Source organism: Zalophus californianus, chromosome 8, assembly GCF_009762305.2.
Source record: "Zalophus californianus isolate mZalCal1 chromosome 8, mZalCal1.pri.v2, whole genome shotgun sequence".
In the NCBI taxonomy this organism is placed as follows: Eukaryota; Metazoa; Chordata; class Mammalia; order Carnivora; family Otariidae; genus Zalophus; species Zalophus californianus.
Genome location: NC_045602.1, coordinates 72,245,262 through 72,263,129, shown reverse-complemented (window position 1 = coordinate 72,263,129; position 17,868 = coordinate 72,245,262). Strand labels below are relative to the sequence as shown.

Sequence of the window (17,868 nt, the reverse complement as noted above, 5' to 3'; positions counted from 1 at the left end):
CCTCTTGGGGGCTCTTACTCTCTCTCTCTCTTTCATGAATCCCTTCCTCTGAGCTGCCATGTTGTAAGCAGCCCTATGGAGAGATCCCCCATGGCAAAGGAACTGATGTTTCTGGCCATAACTAAAGAGAATCTGAAGGTTGCAAACACCACGTGAATAAGCATGGAAGCAGATGCCCCCTCCTTGCAGTCTAGGCTTCAGATGAGACCGCAACCCTGAGCAACACCTTGACTGCAACAAGAGAGAGAGACTAGAGTTACCCAACTAAGCAAGGTCCAGATTTCTGACCCACAGGAACAGTGATAAAAACACTTGTTTTTGTTTTTTTTTGTTTTATTAAAGATTTATTTGTTTGACAGACAGAAAGAGAGGGAACACAAATAGGGGGAGTCGGAGAGGGAGAAGCAGGCTTCCTGCTGAGCATGGAGCCCGATGTGGGGCTCAATCCCAGGACCGTGGAGTCGTGACCTGAGCCAAAGGCAGCCACTTAACCAACTGAGCCACCCAGGTGCCCCAACACTTGTTGTTTTTAGCCACTACATGTTGGGAGTGATTTGGGCATAGTAATAGCTAATATATCATATTTCATTTATTTTCATTAAATCATTTACTAGTTGATGGACATTTGTATTGTTTCTGGGTTTGGGCTCTTATGTAATATTGCTATGAACATTCACATACATGTCTCAAAGGACTTCTCTTATGGCACCAAGCTCACTTGGCTTGTACTACTCCTATAGTTTCAACTACTACATTGGTTTTTTAACTGTTTCCCTACTTAAAGCACTTTCTTATCTTGTCAAATAAAATTGTACAATCTACCACTTATGCCCTACAGTAGTATTTTAAATCAGGACACAGTATATTAGAGAAGTAAATTGACTTAATTTAAAAAATCATTAGGTTCCAAACTATACAGAGCACTAACTACTTCTTGATAGAGTATTAATATTTCAGGATATTAAAAGAATATTTGGTGACAGAAGTGGTTATTTGCTTAATTTTATATTAGATATGTGTATGGGGTAAAGGGTAGTTTTGTGCCCTGGGAGAATTAAGGTCATATTTTCTTTTTCTACTGCCTTGCTCTCCAAAGCATCTATCTCTTAGAAAAAAACATTTTTAATCTACTATGCCTGCATAGTGGTACATGCATTCCTTTAATTCTTAACTAAGAATGCAGTCACAATGACTATGTTTTCAAGATTTTCTTTGCATAGCTTAGATCGGGACCAATTTCTCATAGTATCTAATGAGCCCTTACCATGTGCCAGGTATTATTCTAAACGCTTCATATGCATTACATTTTATTTAATCCTTATAAGGATCTTAACTGTCACAACTCCCTCAGGTAGGTATTCCTAACAAGATGGTCCCTTTGCACAATTCTAGGGGTTGCCATTCATATGTTGGAGTCTATATGAATGCCTGTAATTATATAGTGCTAGGCTGCTTGTTGGTGTTGTCTATTACATTCTCTACTCAATAGATGAAGAGGCACAGAAATGTTAAGTATCTTGCCCAAGCTCAGCCACTTGTAGGTGGTTGAGCTAGGATCTGCATCTAGGTTATCTGGCTTCAACCAGGGCGTGAACTCTTAGACACTCTTATGTTCTGAAGAATCTTAATTTGGGGTTTTAAAAAAAGTCATGTTAGATATGGTTATTTTATTTTTATTTCTTGATACGGTCATTTTATTTTTTTTAAAGATTTTTAAAATTTATTTATTTGACAGAGAGAGACACAGGGAGAGAGGGAACACAAGCAGGGGGAGTGGGAGGAGGAGAAACAGGCTTCCCGCAGAGCAAGGAGCCCGATGGAGGGCTCGATCCCAGGACCCTGGGATCATGACCTGAGCTGAAGGCAAGACGCTTAACGACTGAGCCACCCAGGTGCCCCATTGATATGGTCATTTTAGATAATTATTTCTAGGGCATTGTTTCTCAAGGAGTGTTCCTTGGACCGGAAAGATCAGCATCACCAGGGAGCTTGTTAAGAAATTTGAAATATAATGCCCTCATCCCATCCTGGACATACTGAATCAGAAAGTCTGGGATGGGACCCAGCAATCTGCACTTTACAAGCCTCCAGCTGATTCTGATGCATGCTCAAGTTTGAGAACTATTAAGTTTCAGGAAATAATTTTTTTTTTAAAGAAAAAAATACTTAATGGTATTTAAATTTTTTTTTCTATTTGCTTTAGAGCAAGTTTTATTTCACGTAACCTACTCAAATTAGTCCATGTGTTTATTATACTCTTGATCTATACTATAAGAATTAATAATCTTACAGAATTCAAGGAAAGGCAAGGGTGAGAACAGGGCAGTCACTCCCTCCAGCTCCCCTATAAAAGCGATATAGCTACCCACTCCCTAGGTTTCTGTGTTTCCTCTTTCAAATGTTCAAAAAGGAAAATTTGATTGATTTAGCTGTGCAATGGGGTGCAGCCTCTTGGGCCAGCCAAGTGTCTACCCATGACTTACTTGCCTGAATCCAGGGGAGGGGTGAGGTCACATAGTACAAATAGGCCAGAAGGGCTCTGTTGTGATGGAGGCAAGTCAGAATCTTCTAGAGGGGAGGATGGATGGAATCAATGATCTGCATCTTTGACACACAATTTATGTTTAAAATAATGTGGTAAGGGGCGCCTGGGTGGCTCAGTTGGTTAAGCATCTGCATTTGGCTCAGATCATGATCTCAGGGTCCTGGGATCAAACCCCACATCTGCTCAGTGGGGAGTTTACTTCTCCCTCTCCCTCTGCTGCTCAGTGGGGAGTCTGCTTCTCCCTCTCCCTCTGCTGCTCCCCCTGCTCGTGCTCTCTCTGTCTCTCTCTCTCTCAAATAAAAATAAAATCTTTAAAAAAATAAAACAATAAAATAATGTGGTAAATATAAAAAGAATGCATTCATTCTATCATGTTTGTTATTGAACATGTGGCATTTGAGCTTCTTAATTGGTTTGGGAAAGGATTCTATGGACCCAGAAGAGCAATGAGTGAGGTTCAATACGTTTCTCTTATCAAGTGGCAACACAGACACTGAAGTAAATAGAAGGGGAAAATTTATTTGCCAGATTAACTGAATTTAGGTTGGTATTTTTTTTTCTCTTACAGATCTGAAGATATTTTCCAAAAGAATATGAAACGCAGTATCTGCTTGTGAAAAAATAAGTCCACTGGTAGTTCAGACTTGTTCAAAGTGACACCATCATTAGCTGAATTATACACTGTATCTAGTTATTACCTGAACAGTGTGTAACCTTTGAATAAATCCTGACTGAGTAGTCTGGCTGCCCTGTTTCTATCACATTTGTATTCTCCTGAGCCACGGCTGATTGGATCAAAGGTAGACATCTGACCAAGGAGAAACAAGCCTTTTCAGCAAATTAGGTTTTCTATCTCAATACTTTGGTAGCTGAGGCACATTCATGGTAGAGCACAAGAGCAAAGAGCTCTAAAATCTTGATACTGAAAGTACTGAAATGTATTGATTCCTGTCTTTCCTGTGGCTTAGTTGTCCTCTGTTTCTTTGTGGACTACGAAAGTATTTTTATAATGCAACTCCTTTTAAAATAACATATTGGGGCGCCTGAGTGGCTCAGTCGGTTAAGTGTCTGCCTTCGGCTCAGGTCATAATCCTGGAGTCCTAGGATTGAGCCCCATATCAGGCTCCCTGCTCAGTGGGGAGTCTGCTTCGAGAACCTCTCCCTCTGCCCTTCTCCCCCTGCCCATGCTCTCTCGCTCAAATAAATAAATAAAATCTTTAAAAAAAAAAAGGAAAAAAGAATTTTTACTTGAGCAAATTCAGTAGGTTTCTATTACTTACATGCAAACATGTTCTAAGACCATAGTTATTAAAGATAGCTTAATAGTAGCAGTACTTGTTAAAGAAAATAGAGTATGTGTGTATGTGTTTAAAGCATGATTCAAGTATCATTAAACGCCAGGGTTGGAAGAAAACTGAGAGATTTGCTACTTAGTTGAAGGTCTTTATTTAACAAAGATAAAATTGAGAGCTAGAAAGATTAAATAATTTGCCCATTTTCTGCTTCTATTTCAGAATTTTGGGTTCTTTCTACCAAGCAATACCACTTCCCTAACACAAGAGACAGCAATCATATCAGTAAGAAATGCATATTTCAAAGTTTCAATTATTTTTAATGCTTATTTTATTCTTAGAAGACTCGACTGCCACAGAACTGAAAATAAATTCTCCTATGTAATATAATATCTATACATAAGCAACATTTTATATCATGATTGCTGGATATCAAGAACATTCAGAAGAGAAATTACTGCAATTTAAAATGGAATTTTACTGACAAGTACTAAATTTTCTTCCCTGCTTATTCATTTTAAATCATATAATAAAGTGAATTTAATGATAGAGTGATTCTTATGGGTATAGGAAAAAATTGCTTCCCCTTTGCTAAATCCATCAAAGGTAATTGAAGATTAATAATAGTATATGTTGTAAAAATTGGCTTATTTTCACTAATGGAAGACACATCACCACTCAGATGTTATAGTCTGTTACTTAGAAAGGAAAAAGAAGTAGAATGCCTACAGATAGGATTGACCACATTATTTGTAGGGCCCAGTGAAATGTGAAAATATGGCATCTTGTTCAAAAAGCAGAAAAAGTGCCAATGCACTGCAATGCTAAAGATACTAAAATATCAAATACTTTTCTTTCTTCTTCTCCTCTCTCTCAACTCATCTTGGTGTTTTTAATTTGTTACTTAATGTCTTGCACAGGGATGCTTTCAGGATGAATGCAGCTGCTCGTAGGCACCTCAGGGTTCCATCCCATGACTGTGTGCACTCACTGTCCCCCAGCTGTGAGCTTCACCCCTCCCAAGCTGTGGGACCTACACGCTGTACCCTGGCAGAGGCAGGAAGTCAACCTTCCTTCGCGTGGCCCATTACCCTAACCCATGGCAGAGAGGCAACCCCAGAAGACTGCCAATCTCCACACCTAAAATGTTCCTTGTGTAGCCCTGCCATGGAAAGCCTCCTCTTTTGCCCCTTTGTCAACCTTGAAGTAGGAACCAGAACATATTCAGATCCCTTCAAAAGAAAATCCATCCATCAAATATTTATAGGCAATGTAGATTCTGCTGAAGATTTTGTAAAGGAGCCAGGGGTGGATTTCATAAGCCACAGTGAATAGCACACAACTTTATTAATGCCATCCTCCAATCTGTCTTCTTTTTCTTGTTCCATGGGGGGAGGATTAACAAAAATTCATCATTTTCCCCTAGATGAGCCAACTTCCAAATCTTTCTCTGTGCACCACTACTATTCTCTCCCTTCTTTACTGCATTAGTCCCAACCTGAACTATTGGTTTGAGAATGAGTGCCTCTGAGCCAATATGTACGACCAGGCAGTCCCAAAAATAATGGCTATTTAGACATAAAAGTTGTGCTCTATCAGCAGGTTGGGTATGGCTGAGGATGAGAAGGGCAACATGGGCAGCACTGATTCTTAGGTGAGGAAATCTGCACATCAGCTTAAAGTTGTATTTAGGACATTTTGGGGGGGTTCAGCGTAGCATGAAGAAGAAATTGAAAACAAAGAGAAGTCAAAAGAAAATGGAAAACCCCCAAATGATGTAATCATTGGCTTTGTTAAATTATTGTCCATTTGTTTAATCTTTGTCCAAGTAAGGCAGTGCAACAAACACACATAAAACTAATAACCACAAAACTAATAAGTGAATTCAACAAATTTTTTTTGAGTGTATAATATACGCCAAGCAGTATTCTAGATAATTAGAATATATCAGAGGACAGAAGAAAGACTGGTGTCCCTGTAAAGCTTACATTCTAGTCTGGGAGCCAGACTTAAGGAAAACATAATAAATAAGCTATGTAGCATGTGTGAAGATGATGATTGCTATGCGAAAAGATAAGGTACAATAGGGAAAGGGGTTAGGATTCTTGGGACATGGTTGGGGATAATTTGCAGTATTAAATAAGGAGGCCAAGGGAAGCCTCATTGTGAAAGTAAAATTTAAGCACAGACTTAGAGGAAGTGAGAGAGTTAGTTAAGCAGATATCTGGAAGAAGAACATTCCAGGCAGAAAGCAAAGGTCATAGGGCTGGGCGTGCCTGGCACTGTCAAGAAAGAGCAGGGAGGCCAATGATGGTGTTGGTAGGGTTAGATCATGTAAAACGTGGTGGGCTATTATAAGGACTTTGGCATTATTCTGAGTGAAATGAGGAAGCCATGGAGTAGTTTTGAGATGAGGTGTTACACAAACTGACAGATTTTAAGAGGATCACTCTGGCTGCTGTGGTAAGGAAATACTGCCTAGGCGCAAGAGGAGAAGCAGGGAATTAGGAAGTATTAAAGTCATTCAGGCGAGAGAGGACTATGGCTTTGAGGAGGGTGGTGGCAGTAGAGGTGGGGAGAAGGGGTCAGATTCTAGACATATTTTAAAGAGAAAGAGAGGAGCCAAAGGTGACTTCAAGGTTTGGGGCTTGCACAATCAAAGAGACAGAGTGAAGCAATTGACCATAGTTTCTAAAAGTGCCTAACTCTAAATGAAACACTACTGGGGAACAAAAATTTGTATTTGCTACAATATAATTTGGAATCTCTTTAATACTGCCTTCCCTAAATAATTACCTCATTTATCAAAAGTCAGTTTCACAACTGCAGTATTTAATTTTGAATAAACTCTATTTACGAGATAACCAATTGCTATAGATAAAATTTGATTTTATTCTTCTAGCAGTAGAAAAGGAAACCAACTTCTCTAGCTTCTCTTATGCAATCCTTTTGGGCAATTCCTAAAATTGAAGTAGGTTGACTTTTTAGTTGTTCATTTATTTTTTTTAAAGATTTATTTATTTATTTATTTGAAAGAGAGAGAGAGTGAGAGAGAGAGAGTGCACATGAGAGGGGGGAGGGTCAGAGGGAGAAGCAGACTCCCCGCTGAGCAGGGAGCCTGATGCGGGACTGGATCCCGGGACTCCGGGATCATGACCTGAGCCCAAGGCAGCCGCCTAACCAACTGAGCCACCCAGGCGCCCCTTTAGTTGTTCATTTAAAAAATAACATGAGCAGCTAGCATTTACTGAGCACTTATTATTCACCTGGTCATGTGCTCCATTGTTACACATACGTTGGCCTCATAGCACTCCTCTGAGGCTGGGATTGCTATCTTCATTTTGGACAGGAAGAGGTTAAGAAAATGTTGAAATATTTTGCCTGGGCTAGTAAATAGCAGAGCCAGGATTCTAACCTGAGCCTATACCTACAGCTTTTAAAAACTGTACAAATTGTCTACTTGACTGCTAAGGAGGGAGGGACCAGGGAAGGGATATGGAATTTTAGCATTTTTTGGTCCGTAGGAATTATTGATGCTTTAGGTTTCCCTCTCAGTCTATTTGGGCTTCTATAACACAATACCAATGACTGGGTGGCTTATAAACAACATATATGTATACTTCTCACAATTCTAGAGGCTGGGAAGTCCCAGCATTTGGTGTGTGGTGAGAACCCAATTCCCAGTTCATGGCTGGTCATCTCACTATAACCTTCCATGATGGAAGGGGCACAGGAGTTCCATGGGGTCTGTTTCATGAAGGCACTCATCCCATTCCGTCTCCCCTCTTATGACCTAATCACATATGAATTTGGGGGGGCAATATTCAATCAATAGCAGCCTCTTGTGATTGATCAGTATAGTTTTAAATGTGCCTATGTTTTTTTAAAATTTTTTATTGTTATGTTAATCACCATACATTACATCATTAGTTCTTCATGTAGTGTTCCATGATTCATTCTTTATGCATAACACCCAGTGCTCCACGCAGAACAAGCCCTCTTTAATACCCATCACCAGGCTAACCCATCCCCCCACCCTCCTCCCCTCTAGAACCCTCAGTTTGTTTTTCAGAGTCCATCGTCTCTCATGGTTCGTCTCCCCCTCCAACTTACTCCCCTTCATTCTTCCCCTCCTGCTATCTTCTTTTTTCTTTTTTTTAACATATGTTGCATTATTTGTTTCAGAGGTACAGATCTGTGATTCAACAGTCTTGCACAATTCACAGCACTCACCATAGCACATACCCTCCCCAATGTCTATCACCCAGCCACCCCATCCCTCCCACCCCCCACCACTCCAGCAACTCTGTTTGTTTCCTGAGATTAAGAATTCCTCATATCAGTGAGGTCATATGATACATCTCTTTCTCTGATTGACTTATTTCACTCAGCATAACACCCTCCAGTTCCATCCACATCGTTGCAAATGGCAAGATCTCATTCCTTTCGATGGCTGTATAATATTCCATTGTGTATATATACCACATCTTCTTTATCCATTCATCTGTCGATGGACATCTTGGCTCCTTCCACAGTTTTAAATGTGCCTATGTTTTAATTGAGTTTCATTGGTCACAATCTAAGCCTTAGTTTCCCCATCTTTGAGAGAAGGGGCCTAGATCGGTGATTTCCAGGTCTTTAATATTCAACTCTCGGGACTCTTGGGTGGCTCGGTTGGTTGGGCATCTGCCTTCGGCTCAGGTCATGATCCCAGGGTCCTGGGATCAAGTCCCGCATCGGGCTCCTTGCTTAGTGGGGAGCCTGCTTCTCCCTCCGCCTGCCGCTCCCCCTGCTTGTGTTCTCTCTCTCTCTCTAATAAATAAATAAAATCTTAAAAAAAAATTTCAACTCTCTCAAGGCAGGACATACCCTATCATTATTAGGGATTCATTGTAGAAGTTCTCAATGAGGTAGAAGTAAAGGAGAGCCTGGGTGGGGCACCTGAGTGGCTCAGTCAGTTAAGCTTCTGACTCCTGGCTCCAGCTCAGGTCATGATCTCGGTCATGAAATGGAGCCCGGCAACGAGCTCTGCACTCAGTGAGGAGTTTGCCTGAGATCCTCGAGATTCTCTTTCCCTCTGCCTCTCCCCCACTACCTCCACTCTCTCTCTCTCTCTCTCTTTTAAATCTTTAAAAAAAGAGAGAGAGGGAGTGCTTGGAAACTTGACAGATCCTGGCCCTAAAGATTCTGATAGTAGTTCTGCTTGATCCATTAGATCAGTGGTTTTCAAACTGTGGTGTTGGAGAACACTGGATGAAAATGCCTGGGCTTTCCCAGCCTTTCAATATCAGCCCATTTTCAACCAGGGCAGGTCCACTCTATTCTGTTTTATAGTTGGATTCCATGTAAGGTCTCATTCAAAGAAAACAAAACACTATTGCTCTACTTTGAATAATCTGAAAACTGCCATTCTAATTAAGTGCTCCTTATACTTTAATGTGTATATGAATCACCTGTGGGCGTTCTAAAAATGCAGATTCTTATTTAGTGGTTCTGGGGTAGGGCCTGGGATTCTGCATTTCTAATAAACTCCTGGTGATGTCAATGCTGCTGAATGTGCTCAGAATACTTTGAATATATCAAGCACTAGAATGATCACTAGAGCTTTAAAAACTCTAATCGTTTTTCTACTCAACCAAAAAGTCTTTCCTTGGAATTTTCCTCGGAATGATCTCAAGTTTACCAAAACAGTAAATGCTAGATTTCGGCTCCTCTTACTCCCCAAGTCTTTGTCTGCCTTTGTCTTTCTAACTGTCTGTCTCATTCTCTCAATGCCTCTCTTCTCTTCCTCTTTTGAAAGGTAAATACTGAACCTTTCGGACATGCATTTAAAAATCTTTCTACATACCGTGAACATTGTGCCTCAGCCAGTTCATCTCAGCAAGAGCTAACTAGGGAGGGTCTGGGAAATTTGCCACAAGTGAGTTATTTAAAGGTAGTTATGGTGACACTCTCTTCTAAATTTAGCATCTTAATGAACTTCCCCAGATTAAGGAGTAACTGTCTTGCACTCTTCCAGCCTTTGTGTGAAAAATTTAGCACATACTTGAGACTGATTATTTTCTTTCCTTGTTAGAGCCTTCAAACATTTCCTTTCTCAAAATACTTCCTCAGCTGCCTTTTCCCCACATTATCCTTTTTCTGCAAAGAGGTTATCCACTTCTCAAAACTTCGATTCCCGGAGCTGTCTCCCCCTGAGCCTCTACACAGCCCTATGTCTCCACATCCTACTACCCGATGCAGGGGTCAGCAATCTTTTTCTGTAAAGGTCTAGATAGTAAATATTTTCAGCTCTGTGGTCTATAGGTTCTCTTTTGCAACTACTCAACTCTTTCTTGTGATGTCAAAGCAGCCAAAGAAAACATGTAAATGAATGTGTGTGGCTGTGTTCCATTAAAACTTTATTTACAAAAGCAGAAGGCAGGCCAGATTTGCCAACTCCTCTCCCCTCCCCTGATAAGCCATAAGTTTGTTGACCCCTGATCTACATGCATGTTGAAACTGGCCCAGTCAGATTGTACAGCTCCTGGGAATTTGGACTGGGACTGGGAAATGGAGTTAAGTAATAATTGTGGGTTGCTAAGCAAGAAAGTTGGGCAAACTGGGTGGAGGCCAGAGGTGGAGAGCAGGGGCCACTATTTGGGACAGCCATAGTAGCATTCAAGCAGATGAGTAAGCAGAGAAGCCCATCTGCGGGGGAAGTGAAGCAGACATACAAAGAAAAGCTCAGATTAGAGACCAGAAGATGAGAGAGAAAGGGGAAAGGAGGGTTTGTGTAATATTGGCTGTGCTTCCCACAGTTTTGTCTCACATAATCCCTGCCTATTTTTATATTCGTTCCTCCTTTACTTTAGCCAGCTGGCATGAGTTTCTGTTTCTTGCAACCAGATAACCCCTAACTCGAGCAACCTTTTATACTCCAGAAATTCCAAATGACTGACAGTTCTCTGACCTGAACAGTCATGCTCTCACATAGCTGAGGCTTTGCTCAGTGTGGTTCCACTCCCCCGCCCCACATTGCCACTTCTCCTCCATATTCTTTTCTTTCTGCAAACTTTGCTCAGACATTATCTCCTGTGGCTGAATTAGGACTTGGTTCCCACCGCTCCTTATGTAAAGCTTTATCAGTGCACTTATAATGCCACATTATATTTTCTGATTTGTTTGTCTGTAGTTATAACTACAACTTTCATCTCTGTGCTATGTATAGGGCCTGGTACTTAGTAAGAACTTAACACAGAGGTAAAGTTACCCAGTGGTCAATAAATCTATAACATAAGCATAGGTTCTAACCACCCTGAAGGCTCCAGATCCTCAGCTGTCCCTTCCAGCTTCATGAGCCAAAACAGAAATAATATAAACTGATAAACTTATTCATATGTAAAGGACTATGGAAAAGTACTCAATATGCCTTTATAATCAACTTTGCTAATTGTTGTTCAAAACTATGTTCTCACCGAATATTTTGTCTGCCTATTTTATCAGTATCGGAATATGTTAACATCTTGCGCTAAAATTATCTTTTTATATTTGCTTTCAGTCTTTTAAAGTTTTTGTGCCATCATTTTCTGGCTTCAGACTATTCTACTAAAAAGTCAATTCTAAGTCTATTGTTTCTTTAAAGATAAACTCTTATTTTCTCTAGTTCTTAAGATTTTTCTCTTTGTCTTTTAGCATTTTATCATGATGTATCTATGTGTCAACTGTATGGACTAGAAATATATATATTATATATCCTGCTGGGGATTCATTAATTCAGATATTATTTCTGCCCAATACTATCTTTCCTTTCCTTCCAGAATTCCAACTACATGCATATTAAACTTCATCACTATATCTTCTATGTGCTTTCCCTGTGTTCTGTGTTTTCCATCCTTTTTCTTATGCCTCATTCTGCATAGTTTCTTCTCAACTATCTTCTAGTTCACAAATTCTCTCTTTGTTTGTGTCTAATATGCTATCATACCCAACCCTGAGTTCTTATTTTCAGTTAGTGAATTTTTTGGTTCTAAAATTTTCATCAGATGCTTTTGTTCAAGTTTCTAGTTATATGTCTAAATTTTTAATCTTACATTTTATTTATTTATACATAGAAAGCATTCTTATTTTAAAATCTGAGTCTGATCATTTCACTATCTGAATCCCTTTTGCTTGGTTTTTGTTCTTTGTTGTTTCTGTTGGGTTTTTTGTTTGTTTGTTTCTTGTGTGACTGATTATTTTTCATTGTGTACTAGACATAGTTTTTGCAAAATGGTACAAATGATCTGAGGCCTAGAATGGTATTACTTTACTCCAGAGAAAATTTCAGTTTGCTTCTGCCAAAGGCTTGGGGGCATTAGCTTAAAGGAATTACCCTAATCCAGTCTCAGGGTTGAGATGATTTGAAATGGAGATGTCTCCCCTTTACTTCTAGGATATAACCATTCGGATTCCTTGTCCAAAGCAAGGGGACTTCAACCGAGTCATCCTCCTTCCCCCTTTGCGCATCTTGAACTCTAATCACTATCTCCCATTCCTGGCCATACTCTCAGCAGCCTTCTATGGAATGGATAAGTGATTCACTGGGCCTCCATCAACCCTCAGGTCATAGACTATAATTTCTATCTTGTTAGCTCTCTACCACCTTCAAGCTGATATTTTTTATATTTTGCTAAGTTTTTCTGGTGTCCTTAGTAAGAGAATTGGTCCAAATTACCACCAATAACAGGGCCTATAGAAATGTAGGTACTGGGGCACCTGGGTGGCTCAGTCAGTTAAGCGTCTGCCTTCAGCTCAGGTCATAATCCCAGGGTCTTGGGATTGAGCCCCAAGTCGGGCTCCCTGCTCAGCAGGGAGTCTGCTTCTCCCTCTGCCTCTGTCTCTCCCCTGGCTTGTGCTCTCTCTCACTCACTCTCTCACTCAAATAAATCAATCTTTAAAAATAAATAAATTAAATAAATAAATAAAATTTAAAAAAAATGTAGGTACTATCAAATACAGGTAGTTGCACTTAGAAGTACACTGAAAAACATCCTCAAAGGAAAAAAAAAATAGACTTTCACTCACAATTCCATCTTTTTAGCCCAAGTGGCAGACCAGTACTTAGGACTATTGTATCCTAGTCCCGGTATCTTGTAATTTGAGAAAAGTTACTTCTTTTATCAACAAACATTATTGACTATCACCTCTGTCCCAAAAACTGTTTCAAGAAATTAGACTATAAGAATGAAAAAGATATGGCCAATGACCTCAAAGGGCTTGAAGCCTACATTTCTTATTGGTAAACTGGTCATTTTTAGAATCACCAAGTCATGATCAAAGAGTCTTTGTTAAATATATGTAATACAATGATAAATACATTTAAAATGTAAACATGGATATTTGAGCTACTATCAGTTTTCAGCCTAAATATGAAGGCATTTCAAACAATATATTTCTAATGCATTTGTCTTCCGGGAAGTTTATTATTGAATATGTTCCTTTAAAGTATTTTGGAGAACGAAGAATACAAACTTCACAAGAGATCTTAAATGCCAGGATCCTCTTTTTCCTAAAGAGTTAAAACTGTGGTTTCATAGCCTTTTTACTCTTGTAAACTCCTAGGAAAAGCTACTCACTCTGAATCATCATTAGTTTTAATCAGAGCTTTTCCTTGATAGGTGTTCAAAGTCCTCTAAAATAGCCTTTAAGTATACAGGTGTCCCTAGACTCTAAACCAAGTGTGACAGATTTCCTAAGGGACCTGAGTCTTATCCACAGAGATTATTTAAATGTTCCCAGCCTCTCTACTGAATCAGTCAGTAGAGAGGACCAGCAGAAAGATCTTAGTGGATGCCAGTGCAGTACATTCATTATTTGACCTTGAACAAGCTACATAACTGTTCTGGATTTGTTTTTGCAACCATGATAAATTGGGCTCCTGATTACACATCTTTAAAGTATATATTAATTCCGGATCTCAAATTCTGTGATTCTTCTAGAATTGAGGAGGACTGTTTGGTCACCTGAGTTTAAAATTGATTAGAAGGAAAAATAGGAATTGAAGTTCAATATATCAAATAAGATGCTATTACAATAATCTGTAAGGAGATGAAGACCTATATTATATTAGTGATCACTAATGGCCGGCAGAGATAAAACAAAACTAAGGTATGAGAAGGCTGTGGCTCTTGAGAAGCCACCTCCTTTCAATTTTCCCTTCTTTCCTCTGCTCCCTTTCTACTACATTCTTCCTCCAGGAACTTCTTTCCATTTGTCCACATGAGGGGGCAACAGTGATTGCTCTGAAGGGAGAAAATGAAACAACTCTTGCTTTAACTGAAGCTTATTGTATATTTGCCTTGTGGCCTCTTACTCTAAATGCAGTCATGAGGCCTTTCAGGACAGTGTAATGAGCAACAAATGGAACTGGCAGGTGATTCTGGACAAATCATATAGACACAGCATTCTCCTCTGTGGAATGAGGGTTGAACACTTCCATTTTTTTTATACATTCTGTTGCCTATAATTCTTCTGTGTCTCTGTCATCCCCACAGCTTGACTTGTTTTATTGTCAGTAGGCAGCCTGTTTCATAATCAGCTAACTTTATACTCACCGCCTGGCACATAGTGAATATTCAGTTAACATTCATTGTTCGGGAAAAATGTGAAACTCCTATGCATCAGTCACTATGCAGGTCTCTTTACCTTTTCTTCAATCCATTCAGCACATTTGTGAGATAGGTATCACTACTCTAGTTTTTGAAGATGTGGCTATATTCAGAAATTTGGTGGTCAAGATCATAATTTTAGTAAAATGGAGCCTTAGTTCTGTCACTTACCTTATATTTGTCAGGTTATTTTTCTAAGCCTCGGGTTCCTTATCTGTAAAGTGGGAATTTGTAAGAGTTAGGATAGGGTTTGCAGATTTACCAAAAACCAAAACAAACCAGGAAGTGTAACCCCAAATGAAACATTCTTACTAAAAAAATGATTCTGCATTTATCTGAAATTCTGATTTAATTGGACACTCGTCTTATCTGGCAATGCTATCTTAGCATTATGGTTATTACAATGCATGTCAAAAATTTAGCTCAGTCCCTAGCACCTAGTGAGGGCTCAATAAATGCGATGCTTATTAAATTCTGTATCTGATTTCCAAAGTCCTTTTTTTTCACCACAACCACGCTGAGCTCAGTTTTCACTTAAAATTTCAGTCAAGTGAGTGTAATACTACTTTTAGTTCATATTAATGTTTTACCGTTCCTACAGCGCTTTCAAAGACTGGCCAATGGCGGAAAGCTCTTGAGGAAACCCACAGAAGCTCGGGCTGTTAGGGGTCTTCGCGGCAGTCGCAGCACCAGGATTCGCGGGCCGACCAGCAGTGGCCGCCCTAGCCCCGCCCCCCGCCATCTCGGCCACTCAGGGGCCGCGCCGCGCCCCGCTGCACTCCTATAGGTCCTTCCCGGACAGGCGAGGACTTTCCATTTTTTCCCGCCTTCCCAGCCCCTCCTCAGCCCGAAACCCGCACTGGCCCACAACGTCTCCGCCCTGCCTTCCGTGCGAACCCCGCCCTTCCGGACACTGCTTCTCCCTTCCTTCCCACCAGCAGTTCAGAGCAGCTAGCGCGGTCCCTGGCCGGCCCTTAGGTAGGAGGTGGGAGGGGACACCGAGGGGCGGACCGAGCCCCCTCCGAAGGGGTCCGAGAGGCGGGGACCAGAGGGAGGGGCGGGGCTAATAGCTTTGGCGCCGCGTTGCCATGACAGCGAGGGAGGGTGCAGGGAGGGGGAGGAAGCGAGTGAGAGGGGGATGTGGTGCTGCCGCGGCCGCCACCGCAGCTGCCGCTGCCTGCTCTTTGCCGCGTCTTCCCCGAGGCGGCTGCTGGAAGCCGCCGGGAGCAGCTGTGGTGCTCTGCCATATTGTGTCTTCCCCTGCCCGTCCCTCGCCTCCCCGCTGAGGCGGCCGAGCCGACGGTGAGTCCCGTGCGGAGTGGCGCCCTCCTGGGCCGGCGCCGCCGGGCGGCCGCGCTCTCCGCCCTGGCCCGCGGCGCAGGTCCCGGGAGCGGAGGCAGCGCGTGCGGCCGGCGTGGGGCGCGGAGGCGGCTGTCCCGTGACGCGCCCGGACATTTTTGTCCTGTGAGGAATTGGTGCCGGCACTGGGGTCTCCCCTGCGCGCTCCTTGGGTCCTGAGTGGGCTCCCGCGGGGTGTCGAACTAAGGGGAGCGTGGTCCCGTGAGGAGTTAGGAGTTTTTCGTGAGAGGTAATGACTGCCCCAGAGCGGGTGCCGCGCGGCGTAATCCGCGGCGAGGGGTGCCGGCTCTCCGGCTAAGGCTCGGGGGTGGCCCGGAGGACGCTTAGGGCTCGACTCAGGGCGAATCTGCAGTTAGAGGAAGTGCCCCAAGCCCCTCGGGTGTGTGTGTGTAGCGCTCCCTCCCCCGCCTGGAAGTGGAGCGAGACGTGCCGGGCGTGGAGTACTGGTCCGGCCCCAGGCGGCCTGGCTGGGCCCCGCCAAGGAGTGCCCGGGGAGGCACCGAAGGCTGCCTGGAGTGAACTTCAAGCCGCGGGGCTGCCAGGCGATGCCGGGGGACAGGGGTGGGTCCGGATGTGGGGGTGGCCGACCCCGGCACCCTCTGGCCCCTCCTCCAGCGGGCGTCCTGGGGGCCTCGCCGGGTGGCTGTCTTGGTGGGGTGCGAGTTAGGGTTTTTCTGCGCTGCAGTATGGACACTTCCTGTTCGTCGCCTCTCTTGGGCCCGTGGTTACTTCTGCCCTTCTGTCTTGTGTCTAGGAGGGTGAGAGGTCGTGAGGGCGCATGCGAGGCCCTCCGCCTGCTGGGTTCGCCCCACCGCAGCAGCAGCGAGTCTGAAACCCGGGAGGACGGTGGGAGTCGGGGGAAACCCGGCCCCTGTGCGTAGCCCTCCATCCTCCACTCTTACTCAACTCCACTTCTTTTACCCCTTTGCAAAGTGCCTCTGTTCCCACCTCAGCTCGCGGGAGTGAGCGTAGCGAATTCAGTGGGGTGCACTCTCAGGATCTTCTTGGACCTGATTTCTGTCTCTTTAAAGCAGCCCCTGTACTTCGTTTTCACCTTAAGAGAAAAACAGTCTTAGCGTGCAAAGAAACAGCACAGTCTTTTTTTCTACCCCAACTCCGAGGTGGAGGGAAGTGAGGGGTTATTTGTTTCCAGGTTAGTTGGTGCTGTTTCTCCTGTCTTCCTTCTGATTGTGACAGCCACGTGGCCGGTTGAGTGTAATAGAGTGCCCTAGCGCCACTAGGTCTGAGGCTTCACTGGTACCAGGGGCTTTGTAATGGTGCTGTAGCCTCGCATCCACATTTTGGTGTTTTCAGAGATCAGGAAGTGGAAAAAGCTGAACAGTTCATATCTCTCTCTGTTTCATCCGAATTGTAAGACTTATCTCTGTTACCTTGCAGTCCTTGTAAGGTTTATATTGACGTTTTGCCTTCCTCTGCTGTTCTGATGATTCATCTCTAAAATCTCAGCAGTGTTAGGTACGTTAAGGAGTGGTGGGGGAATAGAGTAGTATATTATGGAGTTCCCCAACTCTGGAAAAAAGTCGTTTGTATTTCAAAAGCATTAGTGAGAGGTTCTAATGCAGTAAGAAATAATCATGTTCTGGAGTGTTTTTTTTGTTGTTTTTTTGTTTGTTTTTGTTTTTTACTTTTATAAAAGTCTTAGTGTTTTCTTCTTACATAAAAATTCTGACCTGAAAAAATACATTATGGATGAAAATACTTGTTTAGGGATGAAATAAACACTCGTTTGATTTGTGTGTGTGCACTTTCTTAAGCTCTTTTTGGGAAAGTTTTAATGGTTAATATGAATGTTAACATGAACAGATTTTATTTTAAGGAATGAAATTTAATTTTGACAATATATGAAGTAAAGGGTCAAGGGTTGAAGATTTAAAAATCCAAACTTTTGGAGAGTTTGGCAAATTTTATTTTAAAATTTTATTTATTTATTAGAGAAAGAATGAGAGCTAGAGAGCCCGAGAGGGAAGAGGGTCAGAGGGAGAAGCAGACTCCCTGCTGAGCAGGGAGCCTGATGTGGGACTCG

At 42.3% G+C, this 17,868-nt stretch overlaps 1 protein-coding gene and 1 long non-coding RNA gene across 4 annotated transcripts in view; one reads left to right on the top strand and one right to left on the bottom strand.

Annotated features, from left to right (window-relative positions):
- Positions 1 to 15,166, bottom strand: part of LOC113938049 — a 40,578-nt gene extending 25,412 nt beyond the window's left edge. The window contains exons 1-2 of the long non-coding RNA XR_003524796.1: positions 15,056 to 15,166; positions 14,637 to 14,679 (exon numbers count right to left, since the gene is read on the bottom strand). This is a non-coding gene — a long non-coding RNA (uncharacterized LOC113938049). The remainder of the gene's footprint in view (positions 1 to 14,636; positions 14,680 to 15,055) is intronic.
- A 198-nt stretch (positions 15,167 to 15,364) lies between these two features.
- FOXN2 (forkhead box N2) overlaps positions 15,365 to 17,868 on the top strand; it is a 63,602-nt gene continuing 61,098 nt past the window's right edge. Inside the window, exon 1 of one of the 3 annotated variants that reach the window (XM_027622635.2) lies at positions 15,365 to 15,443. The gene's annotated coding sequence lies outside the window, so the exon portion shown is untranslated. Of the gene's footprint in view, positions 15,444 to 15,562; positions 15,768 to 15,922; positions 16,054 to 17,868 lie in introns of those variants that run through there. The other 2 variants (XM_027622634.2, XM_027622636.2) reach the window with 2 other exon arrangements.